The sequence below is a fragment of the Erinaceus europaeus genome, chromosome 7 (genome assembly GCF_950295315.1).
Source record: "Erinaceus europaeus chromosome 7, mEriEur2.1, whole genome shotgun sequence".
Classification (NCBI taxonomy): Eukaryota; Metazoa; Chordata; class Mammalia; order Eulipotyphla; family Erinaceidae; genus Erinaceus; species Erinaceus europaeus.
Window position 1 is genome coordinate 19,900,316 of NC_080168.1, and position 16,527 is coordinate 19,916,842.

The following is a 16,527-nucleotide window of genomic DNA, read 5'->3' on the forward strand; positions in this document are numbered from 1 at the left end:
AACCCAAGTCTATATTCATGGTAATATGAATTGGTCCCCAACAAAGTAATTTTTTTTTCTTTTACCTCCAGGGTTATTGCTGGGTCTCGGTGCCTGCACTATGAATCCACTGCTCCTGGAGACTATTTTTTCCCCCTTTTGTTGCCTTTGTTGTTTATCGTTGTTATAATAATTATTGTTGTTATTGCTGTCATTGTTGTTGGATAGGACAGAGAGAAATCAAGAGAGGAGAGGAAGACAGAGGAGGGAGAGAAAGATAACTGAAGACCTGTTACACCACTTGTGATTGGGGAGCCGTGGTCTCGAACCAGGATTCTTACGCCAGTCCTTGTGCTTTGCGCCATGTGTGCTTAACCCACGGCGCTACCACCCCCACCCCCATTACATATATTTTTTAAAAGAAATATCAAGTGGTCCAGGAGGTGGCACTAGACTCTCAAGCAGATTGATGTCTGGTTCTTTCTCTCTCTCCTATCTTTCTAATAAATAAATAAAAATCTTTTAAAAATATATCAAAAAGTACTATAACTGAACAGACATGCTCATTAAGATTCAATCAAAACCATACATACACAGAAATGATTTAAAAATATTAGTACTTACCCTCTTGGAACAGTCCAAAGAACCATCGGAAACTAGTACTTCATCTTTGAGTCCTTCACTCCTAGTTCGAGTATGGAAACATAACAGAAGTGAACATCACACATACCTTTTTAGGTCAAGCTAGAATTATTTAAATAGCTTTGTTATTATTTCATATTTCATAAATATATATCTTACAATTCACTTATTTCTAAGGTAATTTAAATATCTATTTTTCTCTACTTTAGATAATTTTTAATTGCTAGAATTTTTTATTATGTTTATTTATTGGTTAGAGACAGCCAGAAATTGAGAGGGAATCGATAGAGAAGAAGAGAGATTGAGAGACACCTGCCAACCTACTCCCTACAGGTGGAGATAGGGGCTTACACCTGGGTCCTTCAACACTGTATTGCGTGCACTTAGTCAGGTGCACCACTACCCAGCTCCAATTGCTAGAGTTTTTTTTTTTTTAATTGTTTCACATATGTGTATCTACTTCTACATATACTTTACTGAAATCCGTTCTAAAACAGGTTTTGAGTACAGCAGGGATATGAGAAACTTCTTTGGAATCATCTGCTTTTTTCTTTTTTTCCCCCCCTATTCCTCTACCTTACTCTCCTTCATTACTTCTCTTCCCTTCCCCCCCTTCCTCTCACACTCCATTTCTTCCTCTTATTTTTGCTTTGCACAACAATCTAACATATTGAACTCGTGAGACCAGGGTAAAACTTTTTCTCACAGTGGTCACTTGTCTTGGGTTTTTCTGACCCACAGTGCTGCTTACAGTTCACCTTATTTGATCACTTTAAGGGCAGTCTCAGTAGTGATACAGCTTCAAATATAAACTATGAAGAGATGATTCCTGATGAAAGCATGTTTTACATAGGAATTTCTAAATTTTTTTTATTATCTTTATTTTTTGGATAGAGACAGCCAGAAATCGAGAGGGTAAGGGAGATAGGGAGAGACAGAGACACCTGAAGCCCTGCTTCACCACTTGCAAGTCTCTCCCTCAACAGGTGGGGGCTGAGGGCTTGAACCCAAGTCCTTGGGCATTGTGACATGTATGCTCAACCAGGTGCACCACCACCCGGTCTCTTACACAGGATTTTTTTTTTTTCCCTCCAGAGTTATTTCTGAGGCTCAGTGCCTGCACTACGAATCCACTGCTCCTAGAGGCTATTTTTCCCATTTTGTTGCCCTTGTTGTTGTGCTTGTTGTAATTGTCATAACTGTTGTTGTCGTTGGATAGGACAGAGAGAAATGGAGAGAGGAGGAGAAGACAGAGAGGAGGAGAGAAAGATAGACACCTGCAACCCTGCTTCACTGCTTGCGAAGCGACCTCCTACAGGTGGGGAGCCAGGGGCTTGAACCAGGGTCCTTAGCCGGTCCTTGTGCTTTGTGCCATGTGCGCTTAACCCGCTGCGCTACTGCCCGACTCCCCCTTACACAGGATTTTATTGTATTTTGCTGAAGTAGTTGTTAGGTGTGATGTAGCTCATTAACTCTGATTATAAATCATTTCATTACATTCTCATTTCATTTATGCATAATATGAGTAGTATATTGTTGAAAGCAGCTGTTATCACCTGTACGGTTATTCTGTAAAGCAGTAAAAAGGTTTATTGCTTTAAATATATATTCAGGGGGTCTCAGAGATGGCACACCTGCTAGAGTCCATGCCTGGCCATGAGTGAGAATTTGGATTTGAATTCTTAGAAGCACATGGGAGCACAGGGCACGCTTTATCCGCAGTGAAGTAGTGCCATGGTGCCTCTATCTCTCGGTGCCTCTCTCCCTTTCTGTTTCTATCTCTGGTTGAAAGAAAAAAGACAAAAGAAGAGTTTCAGGGAGCAGTAGAACCATGAAAGTGGAGAAACCCTGCAAATCCCTGGCAACAACAAAAACTGATTCACAAAAGTTGTTCTTGCTGTTCTTCAGTGAGCTTAAAATATTGATTTTCACAAACATGAATGTTTCAAACTTTTATTGTGTTAAAAAAACATGCTAAGCCTTGTAAAATAATGTGTTCTATATATTACTCTAAATTCCTCTAGGCATTTTAATAAGTAAACCATTTGTACTAGGTAGTACATGACAAAGAGAGTATTTAAAAGCAGTCTAAGTATGTGTTATACTTCACTTCCAAAAAGCATGGTGCCATTTCCCACCTTGAGTTTTCCCTTTAAGAAATGCATTGTGTGAATTTCATATTGCTCTCTTAACAAGGCTGTGTTTTGTTTTGTTTCTGACAGGCTATGGAGGTCTTGATTCATGTTTGCATAGAACTAAACTATCACAGTATATCATACCATTACTGAAACCATTTTACCAGTTTTCTGTCACATTACAAATTGATTTTAAATTACACATGCCTTATAAAGGCAAAAACTGCATTGTTTGTACTTAAACACTGCTTACAGTAGATTTAGTGATCTGTTTATTTTCCATACTTGTATGGATCAAGTTGTTTGTACTTCAAATGTTCAATTTTCTGCAAGAATTTAGTGCTGAAAATCTCTTCCCTTTATTTCCTAGAACCTATAACCCTTTAATCTTATAAATGTAAGGAGGAGTCAGTTTAATCTTACATTCTACTACAACAATCTATCTGTATGGATATAGGCACTGCTATATTTGTGTAAGTTTAAATCTAGTTGTTTAACTGTTTTTTCCGTGCTCAACTGTATTTGAGAGCACAGCAGGAAAATTCACACATGTATTGACAGAATTCAGTTTCGGGGGGGGAGGTGATACATTTACCTATTATACTGTCTTTTGAGGACTATTCTGATATCCTTTGTTTTCATAAATTATGGCGACTTTCAGAAGATAAGCCGACTGAATATTGTTTACAACTAGTATCAGCACTATTTCAAAATAGGTATGCTGTCAAAAATTAAAATACACTTGAAATATAAGAAACACTCTTTTCAAATAAAACAACATATTTTGAACAATTATAAAAGACCTGACAGAGTTGAGTTTGTCAGGATTGCATGGTGTCTGGGTATGTTCATGCTGTAATTTTGTTTAAAGAGATAAATCAGGAGTATGAGGTAGCTGCGTTAAGCGCACGTGGCACAAAGCACGAGGACGGGAGTAAGGATCCGGTAAGAGCCCCGCTCCCCACCTGCTATACCACTTCACAAGTGGTATAGCAGGTCTGCAGGTGTCTCTTTCTCTCCCCTTTTCTTTTTTGATATTTATTTATTTATTCCCTTTTGTTGCCCTTGTTTTTTATTGTTGTAGTTATTGATGTCTTCGTTGTTGGATAGGACAGAGAGAAATGGAGAGAGGAGGGGAAGACAGCGAGGGGGAGAGAAAGATAGACACCTGCAGACCTACTTCACCACCTGTGAAGCGACTGCCCTGCAGGTGGGGAGCCAGGGGCTCGAACCGGGATCGTTATGCTGGTCCTTGTTCTTTGCGCCGTCTGTGCTTAACCTGCTGTGCTACCGCCTGACTGCCTCTCCCCCTTTCTGTCTTACCCCCTCTCTCCATTTCTTTCTGTCCTATCCAACAACGATGACAACAATAAAAACAAGGACAACAAAAGTAATAAATAAATATTTATAAAAAAAGAGATAAATCATGTACAAATGTGAATAAGAAGGGATAATTATGATTCTGCTTGATTCAATAATGAATTTATCCTCCCAGTAAGTTATTTTAATTCTAAGTCTTTAAAAATTCTATGAATGTGTTTTTTATACAAGTAGAACCTGAAATGAAATTGGTGTATCCCACCAAAGTAAAAGACTCTGGGGTGGGGGTGGGTGAGTGGGGAGAATACAGGTCCAAGAAGGATGACAGAGGACCTAGTGGGGGTTGTATTGTTATATGGGAAATTGGGGAATGTTATGCATGTACAAACTATTGTATTTACGGTTGAATGTAAAGCATTAATTCCCCAATAAAGACATAAAAAAAGATAAAAATTCTTTGAATGTGTTTTTATTATAGTGTACTGCAGTTGTATAATAAAAAATTAACTTAAATCTGAAAATATCTCTTTAAATTATAGTCCCCCCTGCCCCCATGGCTTAGTTCTGGAACTGAATGAGATTTTATGGTTTTTAACCAGTGCTTCAGCTTTATTCTGGCACCCTATAATTCAAGAAAGGAAACTTAATACCTACTTGGAAATGAAAGGTAGAAAATTTTCAAAGCAAGGTGCATTGTCTATTGATCAAAAGAGGAATAATACAAAGCCTTGATAGGCTTCTAAAGGGGGAGTATTTTCTCCTACAATGGCAGTTGTGCACTGACAATTGAAATTAAGCATTTTGTTTTAATTTTAACAAAGGTAGGGTTGACTGGGAGAAGGATAATAATCATCTCTCCCTTGTATGGTTTACAAACTGCTTTTATGTAAGGTATTTTCATTTGATCCTCTATGAGAAGGCAATTATTATGTCCTCCCATTTTACAGTTAATGAAAGGAAGTGCCGATTATAAACTCTGTGAGGCCAGAGTTTATTCAGCCCTATGTTCCTAGCACCTGAGATGATGACTGGCACGTGGTAACTTCTCAATCGTCATTTGGTCGATGGGAATCACTGGAAGGATGGAGTAAATGGTTTAACTAGGGCCATGAAACTAGCAACTAAGGCAGGGGCAGAGCTTGAACATAAATAAATCTTGTAACTCCAAATCCAGGTCCTTGCTTTTTCGTTTGTTTTTATTTTCCTGAGTCATTACAAGTAATCCCTTACTTCCTATTTTCATTTTGCTGCTTTTCTGGTTTCTCTCTCTCTCTCTCTCTGAATTCTTTTAATTATCTACATTTGCAACACATTTCTCTTTTTAGTTTTGAATATTCTTAGCCATTAAATATAGTTTTTTTAAAAAAAACCCAGCATACTTTCCCTTTTCTTTCCAGTTCTTTCTCAGTTTTGATAATTACTGCTATCACAGCATCCATATACACCTCAAGCAATAAGCCAGAAAGATGTGAAAATCTTTGACAGCAAGTCATTGAGTGTGAAAATAAAGCTCTAGTGAGGAGCTAATATGATCAGAAAAAAGAAGTCCAGGTAATATACTTTACCCACAAGGACCGTGCTTTCTTGCCTCTGGAAGATACTCCTGCATTCATTTCAGGGGATAGACAGTTGAACAGTTTTAAGTGAGACAATAGCCACCTGAAACACCTCCTAGCACTTTATCTTTTGTCCATCTTGTTCTGGTAGCAAAACATTTCCCCTTGGGGGTAGGAAGTATCTGATATTAAAACAAAATATAACAAACCCAGACAAACAAAAGACCCAGAAGCCTTTATTTCCTAGCACTGCTGAGTAAGAAAGAATAGACTACATTTTTTTTTTAAATTTTTTATTTAAGAAAGGATTAGTGAACAAAAGCATAAGGTAGGAGGGGTACAACTCCACACAATTCCCACCACCCAATCCCCATAACCCACCCCCTCCCATGATAGCCTTCCCATTCTCTAGCCCTCTGGGAGCATGGACCCAGGGTCCTTGAGGGTTGCAGAAGGTAGAGGGTCTGGCTTCTGTAATTGCTTCCCCGCTGAACATGGGCGTTGACTGGTCGGTCCATACTCCCAGTCTGCCTCTCTCTTTCCCTAGTAAGGTGTGTCTCTGGGGAAGCTGAGCTCCAGGACACATTGGTGGGGTCTTCAATCCAGGGAAGCCTAGCCAGCATCCTGGTGGCATCTGGAACCTGGTGATTGAAAAGAGAGTTAACATACAAAGCCAAACAATTTGTTGAGCAATCATGGATCCCAAGCTTGGAATAGTGGAGAGGAAGTGTTAGGGAGGTACTCACTGCAAACTCTAGTGTAATCCTGCTTTCAGGTATATATTTTGCAGTAGTTTATGGATATGTGTGCACATACGCTCTCTCTCACAGAAACTGGTGTATGTCTAGGTTATGGGACTTTGTTAGAAAGTGAACTACCTGAGATGAAATTAGAGCCCCTACTTCCCCCAGTCCTGGCACCCTTGGATAGGGCTCACTTTCCCGTATGCATCTCCCAATCCAAACCAAATAATATTGCATCCGCCGATCACAACCTAACCAAAGCAACGATTGCCATCTCAACATGCTTCACCTCAGAGTGTATCCAGAGACTTCACGTGTGGAATGACAACCCTTCAGCTTCATTACTCGGGTGAGACCTTTCCTTTTATAGACTACATTTTATACAAAGCTCTTGCCAACTTGAGCTCCTACCATCTTTGCTAATAATTGTATTCTTTCCTAATTATCTCAAGCTCCCAGATTGCTGGGCACCCCCACCTTTGGGGGAGGCCACTCAAGGTATGGTTTGACCATCATCTGTATAATACATGCAGCTGTGTATTTTATTTGCACAAAAGAGATCTACCTGTTGAGGCACAAATCAGCGTTACTTTTACAGTCAGTTTCATAGCTTACATGACATTTTCCAGGGAGCCAGTCCCATAAAGCCAAAATTTCAGTTGTTTCCATAGCCATCATCTATTCAGCTCAAAGTATTATGTAGGTAAGGACTTGTTCTGAAAGTTCTCAGTTGCCCAACTCCTAGAATTTTTCACAAGATGTCTTTTCATTTTACAAGTCCAGTGTGATAACAATGTTGTATATTCTTTCTAGCTCTTATTCTAACCTTTCTCCCTCCTTTTTAGTTACTAGCGTCTCTCTCCTTGCCCCATAGAATGTTAATATAGACACTTCCTATTGCTGCTTTGGCTTTAGCTAATAGCCCTCTTGTCCAGAACCATACCAAAAATGTTCCCAAGCCATCTCACAAAAGAAAGCTGCCAAGAATATATATGTACTTCTACATTCTGGTTTTACACTCTTGTAAGTTTTATTTTCCTCCAGACAGGTTATAATTTTCCAGTTACAAGTTTATGTGTAGTAGTAGGTGGGGAATTGAAGCAACACCAACCAAAGAGAAAAATGTAATCATAGAGAATTTGTAGGGCACTAATAATTGAGAAATTTCCAGGGAAAAAATAATTTCAATGAAGGAAAATTTAGTGCAGCTTTGATCTAGAAATAATATCTTTAGCATCAAAGGGCAAAACTGATTTTGACTACACTGTGGTAGCTATAATTTTGTCTCCATTCACTCATGTAAATACTATGTGTCTTATACTGTTCTAGATGTTGGGGGAATAGTAATGAGTAGACAAAATCCCTGTACTCCTGAAGCACGCATTCTTTAAAGAAATTCAGATCAGGGAGTTGGGTGGTAACGCAGCAGGTTAAGCACATGTGGCGCAAAGCGCAAGGACCGGCTTAAGGATCCTTGTTTGAGCCCCCAGCTCCCCACCTGCAGGGGAGTCGCTTCATAGGTGGTGAAGCAGGTCTGCAGGTGTCTATCTTTCTCTCCCTCTCTGTCCTCCACTCCTCTCTCCATTTCTCTCTGTCCTATACAATAATGACATCAATAACAACAACAATAATAACTACAACAACAGTAATAACTACAGCAACAATAAAAAACAACAAAGGCAGCAAAAGGGAAAATAAATAAATATAAAAAATTAAAAAAGAAAAAAGAAATTCAGATTATAAAGTAGATGAATAAGTTAAATGTATTATATAGTGACTGGTGATGTCTTCTAGAAAAGAATAAATAGGGTAGGAAATATTCCTCATTAGTGTGTGATGTGAGGGAATAAATCACAGCAAAACAAAATATAGTCAAGTTTATGCAACACTTTTGAGAAAAGCTACAGACACACAACTATACTTGTTAATTCAGAGTTATTGCAAAATTGGACCAAATATTTACTTGATCAGTATTGACATACTAAGAAACTAGAGACAATTTGTACTAGAAAACTTGTAGGGCCCAAAGAAATGCAAATGCACATGCACATGCTACCATGCTTGGAGTCATGTATTAGAGTTCTGGGTCACTGCATAGGAGTTCCTGCAGGAGGAAAGCTTCACAAGTAGTGGAATATATGCTATGGATTCTCTCTCTCTCTCTCTCTCTCTCTCTGTCTTTCTCTTTCTGTGTGTGTGTTGTTTCCTTATCTATCTCTCTTTGTCTCTTACATTTTAGAGGAAAGAAAAGAGAAGAAAACAGATGCCAGGGATAAGAATCAGAGCCCAAGAAGAGTGAAAATTTGGATGCCTTATTGGAACCAACAGTATTGCTCTTGTGTGTTAAGTGTGAGTACATCCTGAAGACTTGCACAGGCAGTCAGGCAGGTAGGTAAGTTACTGTATCTCACACAATGGGAAGATGCACTAAGTGCCTATAAATGTCAAACAATTGACTTTTTGGGTGAAAGTCCAACACAAATATTGGTTGATATTTGTATTGAATTAATGAATAAAACAAATGTGAAACTATCCATTTATGATGTCACTTGTTTACTGAATACATTTTGAACACTGGAAGAATAAACCGCCACTTTTCTTGTGCTTATTCACTATACAAAAGCTAAGGATGGCATGCTAACCTGTATTATTCATACTCTCTTCATCTAAGTCTAAAAAAAGTCAAAACATTCTATAAGACCTTGTAGCATTGGCTAGTAGCTACAGTATACTCTCTGATTTCAAGCTAACAAGGTGATGTCACTGAACTTGGAGATGACAAAAAAAAAAAAAAAAGAGGCAAGGGCACAGCATTATATACTTAAAATTTCTGCCTAGAAAAAAATAACCAAGGGAGCAGAGTCCTGGCACACCTGGCTCAGTGCACATGTTACAGTGCAGTGACTGGTGAGCTCTTTGACTGCCTGCAGGGGGAAAGCTTTGCAAGTAGTAAAGCAGTATTGCAGGTGTCTCTCCGTTTCTGTCCCTCTCTATCACGCCCTTCCCTCTCAATTTCTGGTCATCTTTATCTAATAAATAAAGATAATAGGAAAAAAGCCCAAAAGTAACCCAGTAAATAACATCAAAAACATAGACAACATAAAAAGGCAAGAAACAAAAAGTGTTGTTGAGGCTATGAAGAAAACCACAAGCCCTTTTACCCTTTTGGTGGGAATGTAAACTAGTCCATCCACATCAAAACAAACAAACAAACAAACAAAAAATAGTATGGTTTCCAGTAATTCCTCTCCTGAGGGTATACCCCAAGGACTCCGTAACACCCAACCAAAAAGATACGTGCACTACTATGTTCATAGCAACACAATTCATAATAGCTAAAAACTGGAAGCAACCCAGGTGCCCAACAACAGATGAGTGGCTGAGAAAGCTGTGGTATATATACACAATGGAATACTATACAGCTATCAAGAACAATGAACCCACCTTCTCTGACCCATCTTGGACAGAGCTAGAAGGAATTATGTTAAGTGAGCTAAGTCAGAAAGATAAAGATGAGTATGGGTTGATCCCATTCATCAACACAAGTTGAGAAAGAAGATCAGAAAGGGAAACTAAAAGCAGGATCTGACTAAATTTCAAAGTAGGGCACCAAAGTAAAAACCCTGTGGTGAGGGGGAGGGTAGACATGCGGCTTCCTGGGCCTGCAGGGGTAGTGGGGTGGGGGTGGGAGGGTGGGATGGGACACAGTCTTTTGGTGGTGGGAATAGTGTTTATGTACACTCCTATTAAAGTGTAGTCATATAAATCACTAGTTAATTAATATGAGAGGGGGAAAGACTGATTGTATGTCTCAAAGTTTTTAAAACACAGACTGAATCTTTTTAATATATAGGCTGTGTATTTGATATGTGGACTCTCTCAAAAGCCTAGACCAAGTAGATCAGAAGCAACCTGTGGCACAGCTATATACAAGATACTGGGTATTATACAGCAAACCCTAACAAAAGGACTTTTCAAAGTTAACCCAATTACCAAATAATGTGATGATAACAATAACTATCCATTGTCTTTTTGAACCCTAAGACCGCAGGAACCTCACATTTCCACTATAGAGCCTCTACTTCCCCCAGTCCTGGAACCTTAGGATAGGGCCCACTTTCCCGCATGCCTCTCCCAATTCATATCAAATAATATTGCATCTGCCGATCGCAACCTAATCAATGCAACAATTGCCACCTCAACATGCTTCAGCTCAGACTGTGTCCAGAGACTTCACGTGTGGAATGACAACCCTTCAGCTTCATTACTCGGGTGAGACCTTTCCTTTCATAGTATTCTCTAATTCCATCCCAGGTGGTTCACTTTCTAACAAAGTCCCAAAACCTAGATATAGACCAGGTTCTGTGAGAGAGAGGATATGTTCACATGTATCCATAAACTAGGGCAAAATATATACCTGAAAGCAGAAGTACACTAGAGTTTGCAGTGAGTATCCCCCTAACACTTCCTCTCCACTATTCCAAGCTTTGGGTCCATGATTGCTCAACAATTTGTTTGGTTTTGTATGTTAACTCTCTTTTCAGTCACCAGGTTCCAGATGCCATCAGGATGCCAGCCAGGCTTCCCTGGACTGAAGACCCCACCAATGCGTCCTGGAGCTCCGCTTCCCCAGAGACCCACCCTACTAGGGAAAGAGAGAGGCAGACTGGGAGTATGGACCGACCAGTCAACACCCATGTTCAGCGGGGAATCAATTACAGAAGCCAGACCTTCCACCTTCTGCAACCCACAACGACCCTGGGTCCATGCTCCCAGAGGGATAGAGAATGGGAAAGCTATTGGGGAGGGGATGGGATATGGAGATTGGGTGGCAGGAATTGTGTGGAGTTGTACCCCTCCTATCCTATGGTTTTGTTAATGTTTCCTTCTTTAAAAAAAATGGTATGGTGAATCTTCAAACTATTAAGACCAGAAATGTCATATGATCCAGCTATTCCATTTATGGATATTTGTTCAACATTAAGGGTGCTGGCCTTGACTTGCTCACAGTCCATCTGACTCAGTACCACATGGGTAGTGTCATTGCACATGACGCTCTGCAGTGTATCTCCTTTTCTCTGTCTCTTTCTACCACCCGCCCCTCCACCTCCCACAATCTCTATTGAAATGAAAAAGTTTCTCTGGTCGTGGTAAGATCCCAGCTTGGTGAAAACAATAATAAAAAAAATGATATGGGGGGAGGGGGAGATGGTAGTGCATGAGGTTAAGCTCATTTAGTGCAAAGTGCAAGGACTGGCACAAGGACCCCAGTTCCAGCCTCTGGCTCCCTACCTGCAGGTGGTCGCTTCACAAGTGGTGAAGTAGGTCTGCAGGTGTCTTTCTCCATTTCTGTCTTCCCTTCCTTTCTCAATTTCTCTCTGTCCTATTCAACAACAACAATAGTAATGACAATAACAACAACAACAAAATGGAGAAAATGGCCTCCAGGAGCAGTAGATTAGGAGTAGTGCAAGCATTGAGCCCCACTGATAACACTGGAGGCAAAGAAAAAAAATGATATGGTATGTACCCAATATAATATTATATATGAGGGATTCTTGCCTTTTTCAACAAAATGGCTGGAACCTGAGGGGATTATGGGATTAAGTGAAGAATAATAAGTCAGATGGAGAAAAGCAATGATATAGAATGTAGAAGATATAGAAAATAAACAAATAAAAGAAAACTCATACTCTTATATAACATAACAGAATACTGGTTACTAGAAGGGACAGGGTTACTAGAAGGGAAACAAGGAGAAAAGCAATGATATAGAATGTAGAAGATACAGAAAATAAACAAATAAAAGAAAACTCATACTCTTATATAACATAACAGAATACTGGTTACTAGAAGGGACAGGGTTACTAGAAGGGAAACAAGCAAAATTAGGAAAGGAAACCAAACTAAGGTTGATAGGTAACTTTTCTCGGCTCATAAATTGTAAACTAGATAATGGAGATGCATACACAAGCCAATTTAAAAAAGAAGAAGAAGAAAGAAAGAAAAGGTAATGAGTGATCAAATCAATGGGGTCTACAGTCAACAATACTTATACACATTTCCCATATGTGGGAGCTACTCTCTTCCCTGATTTGGCTTTCTGGTCCTTTTTCCAGCCATGACATCACCTCCCCTGACAATAACTTGGGTCCACCTGCATATCAGAGGTCAGGCTCAAGAAAAGAAAAAAAAAGCTAGTATAGTCATGGGCCCTTTGGAATACAACTAAATAGGCCTACTAACTATCTATAAAATAGAGACTCCAAGTCTTCATCTGTAATATTCTAGCCTTTAGGTTCATGACTAGTCAACAATTTGTATGGGTTTATATGTTAACTTTTTTTTTCAGCCACCAGGTTCCAGATATGCCAACTGGACTTCCCTGGGCAGACGACCCCACCAATGTGTCCTGGTGTCCCGCTTCCCCAGAGCCCTGCCCCACTAGGGAAAGAGAGATACAGGCTGGGAGTATGGATTGACCTGTCAATGCCCATGTTCAGCGGGGAAGCAATTACAGAAGCCAGACCTTCCACATTCTGCACTCCATAATGACCCTGGGTCCATAGTAACAGAGGGATAAAGAATAGGAAAGTTATCAGGGGAGAGGATGGGATATGGAGTTCTGGTGGTGGGAATTGTGTGGAGTTGTACCCCTCTTACCCTATGGTTTTGTCATGTTTCCTTTTTAGAAATAAAAATTAAGAAAGAAAGAGAGAGAGAGAAAGCGAAAAATAAAGAAATAAGGAAAGGGAGAAAAGAAAGAAAGAAAGGAAGGAAGGAAGGAAGGAAGGAAGGAAGGAGGAAGGAAGGGAGGAAGAAAAGGTAATGAGTGATCCAGGAGGTGATGCAGTGAATAGTGTTGCACCCTTAAGTAAGAAGTGCCAAGTTTGATTCCTTATGTACCAGAGCAGTCCTTCATTCCTTCCTCTCTCTCTGTTTCTCTCTCTCATTAAAAGCAAACAAATAAATAAGAAAACAAATAAGTAAAGAAAGAAAGACAATGAAGTGAAACACCTAGGAAGTAATGAATTTTGAGCATTTATTACCTCTGCCTCAGGAATAAGTTAATTCTGAATTTACATATAAATTATTTTTTAAAGATTTATTTACTTATTTATTTATTTATGAAAGAGTGGGAAAAGTAGAGCATGACTCTGGCACATGTCATGCCAGTGATGGATTCTGGACCTCATGCTTGAGAGTCCAACACTTTATCTACTCTGCTACCTCCAATGCTGCCAAGATTTTGATTTTTAATACTGGCTGCTACATTTATCAAACAGCTAGTAACAAACTTGCAAATCTAATATTGACTTTTGTGAGTCTGCACAAGGCAGGTACCACACACTGCTGCTGGGTGCCAAGATTATATATAGATTTTCATTATTAATAATGCGACAAGTTTTCATTATCTAGATCAAGTTGCCCTAAAAAAAAAAAAAACTTGAATGCTTCAATTTTTTTTTCTCTGTTTGCTTTGATTGTACTGGGACTATTCTTTGAATACCTAAGTAACACATTTCCAAATCTCCCTTGGGGTACATAAATGAATAGATCATAATTACAGCCATTATTTGTTGATTCCTGCTAGTTTCCCTCTGAGAAGGTGTCTGTTTGCCAATTCCTCTCCAAATTCTAGGAGTTCCTCATTGCATTCAGCTCTTTACTGGCTGTAATCACTACTATCTAATATGTATTAGGTTAAGTCAGATAAAATTGTTGCTATCCAACCATTTTTTGACCTATAAAAACAGTAATTTCATATGCTTCAATTTAATATCTTTGCTCTAGTCAAATTGGTGTCCCTGTTCCCCTATCATTTTTGTCTTTCTTCAGAGGGTTTTATTTATCAGAAGAAATCTTCCTCTTTTCTCTACTGTTTTAAACCTGTCTTCTAAGACTTTACTACCCCTTTCACTTCTTCTGCAAAGATACCCAGGATGAATCTAGTCTTTAGTAAGCAATGTTAGGCATTCTTTCCCCTGACCTTCCATGATATATGTACACTGCACAACTGAACGTCATTATAATCTGCCTCAGATCATGTGTATTACTGCTTGCATTAGTCTTATGTGAAAGAATTCTCTAAAGGGAGACGCTAGCATTTAAGTTTTCTCTGTAACCTCACACTATACAATTGAGCTCAATATCACTATGCACTTTGGTATTTCAACTGATTTGGCCTTAAACAACATCTCTCAAGAATGGATTAAAACTAGCTTAAGAAGTTGTTTAAGGGAGTCCGGCGGTAGCACAGCAGGTTAAGCGCATGTGGCTTAAAGCTCAAGGACCGTTATAAAGATCCCGGTTCCAGCCCCCGGCTCCCCACCTGCAGGGGAGTCGCTTCACAAGTGGTGAAGCAGGTCTGCAGGTGTCTGTCTTTCTTTCCCCCCTCTGTCTTCCCCTCCTCTCTCTATTTCTCTCTGTCCTATCCAACAATGACATCAATAACAACAATAATAACTACAACAATAAAAACAAGGGCAACAAAAGGGAATAAATAAATTTAAAAAAAGAAGTTGTTTAAAACTTGAACTTTGATTTTCTTTCTTTCTTTCTTTCTTTCTTTCTTTCTTTCTTTCTTTCTTTCTTTCTTTCTTTCTTTCTTTCTTTTTCCTTTTGCCCTTCCTCTTCTGAATTGTGTATCTTTGTGATAGTTACTCGACAGTAGACAGTCCAAAGTTCCTTTTTGATTCTGTGAAATGGAGAGATTAAAGTGTTGCTACTACTGAGTGACCATTGTGGTTATGTAATTAGTCCAAATTAAATAAACTCTTCTGAAAAACTGAAACCAGATGCTACATACAGTCGTCCCTTGCCACTTGGTGCTTCAGCTTTTGCCGCTTCACTCTATCACAGCTTTTTCAAATATATTCATTAAAAAGTTGATCGAGACAGTGAAAACAACAGAGTGCTCAGTTGTCTGGGTCAATTATACACCCCAATATTACAATAAAGTGAAAATGACTGTCTGTATAGACTGTAGGCCTATGTATTCCAGTACCCCTGCAAATCTTTCAACGCCAGGTGCAGACGCTCGGCCACTCCTTGTGTGTGATATTGAAATTAGGGGTGGGGAAACCAAGCCCGCCAAAGCGCGTTTCTCTCATACGAGCTTCTACATCCCTCCACATAGGAAGTATCTTTGCTCTTGTGTTTGCGATTTCTGAGAAACTATCTAAGCTCCACAGTGGCTTCTAAATGTGCTGCTTCTGACAATGTGCCTTCTGACAATGAAACTAAGCACCAGAGGAAGATGCTTACCATCCAGGAGAAGGTGAAACTCTTGAATATGATCAAAGATGGCAAGAAAATTGTGGAGGTTGCCCGCGATTATGACTTGAATGAGTTTACCATTCAACCCATTTGTAAAGATGAAAAAAAAAAAGTCCTTGAAAAGGCTACTGTCGCTTTCAACAAGGAAGCAAAGTTAAAAGAATGTTATTTCATGTCTAGAGGGCTCTAATAATGTTAAAAACTGTATTTAGGAGGTTATAAATGGGTTTTCTATGCCCTAACTACAAAAATATTCTATTTGTTAAAAAAATCCTACTTTGCAGAAATTCAGTTATCACAATAAAGTCTGGAACTGATTAACTGCCATAAACAAAGTGTAACTATATCTATTTGACTGTGTGTCTGATTTAATGAAAAGTGAGGGTCATGTGAGGGTGTACCAAATATAGCACACCATACATTGAGTAAAAAAAACAGGTTCTTGAATGTAAAACATTAATTCCCCAATAAAGAAATTAAAAAAAAAACAACTAGGTTCAAGACCTTGGTCCTCATCTGCAGGGGAAACTTCATGAGCCACAGAGAAGTGCTGCAGTTGTCTCTCCCCTCCCCCATTCTCTCTCTCCCTTCCTCCCTCTACACTACCTACTTCTCACCTGCTCTTAAGAAAATGGCCACAAGGAAGGTGGACTTGTTCAGGCACTGAGTCCTAATGCTAACCCAGGGGCAGGGGAAAAAAATAGAAAACTGTTCTATAATTATTTTGTTAACTTTAAAGATTTACTTATATCATGAAAGACACACACACAGAGATAGAGAGAAAGAGAGAGAGAGAGAGAGAAGGAGAGAGAGAAGACACTAGATCATCACTCTGGCCTGTGCAATGCCAGGGTCCAAACATGGGACTTCATG

General features: G+C 39.2%; 1 long non-coding RNA gene across 1 annotated transcript in view; it reads right to left on the bottom strand.

Moving 5' to 3' along the window:
• The window catches only part of LOC132539392 (uncharacterized), a 30,331-nt gene that overhangs the window by 5,141 nt on the left and 8,663 nt on the right, over positions 1-16,527 (bottom strand). Inside the window, exon 2 of the long non-coding RNA XR_009550646.1 lies at positions 604-664. This is a non-coding gene — a long non-coding RNA (uncharacterized LOC132539392). The remainder of the gene's footprint in view (positions 1-603; positions 665-16,527) is intronic.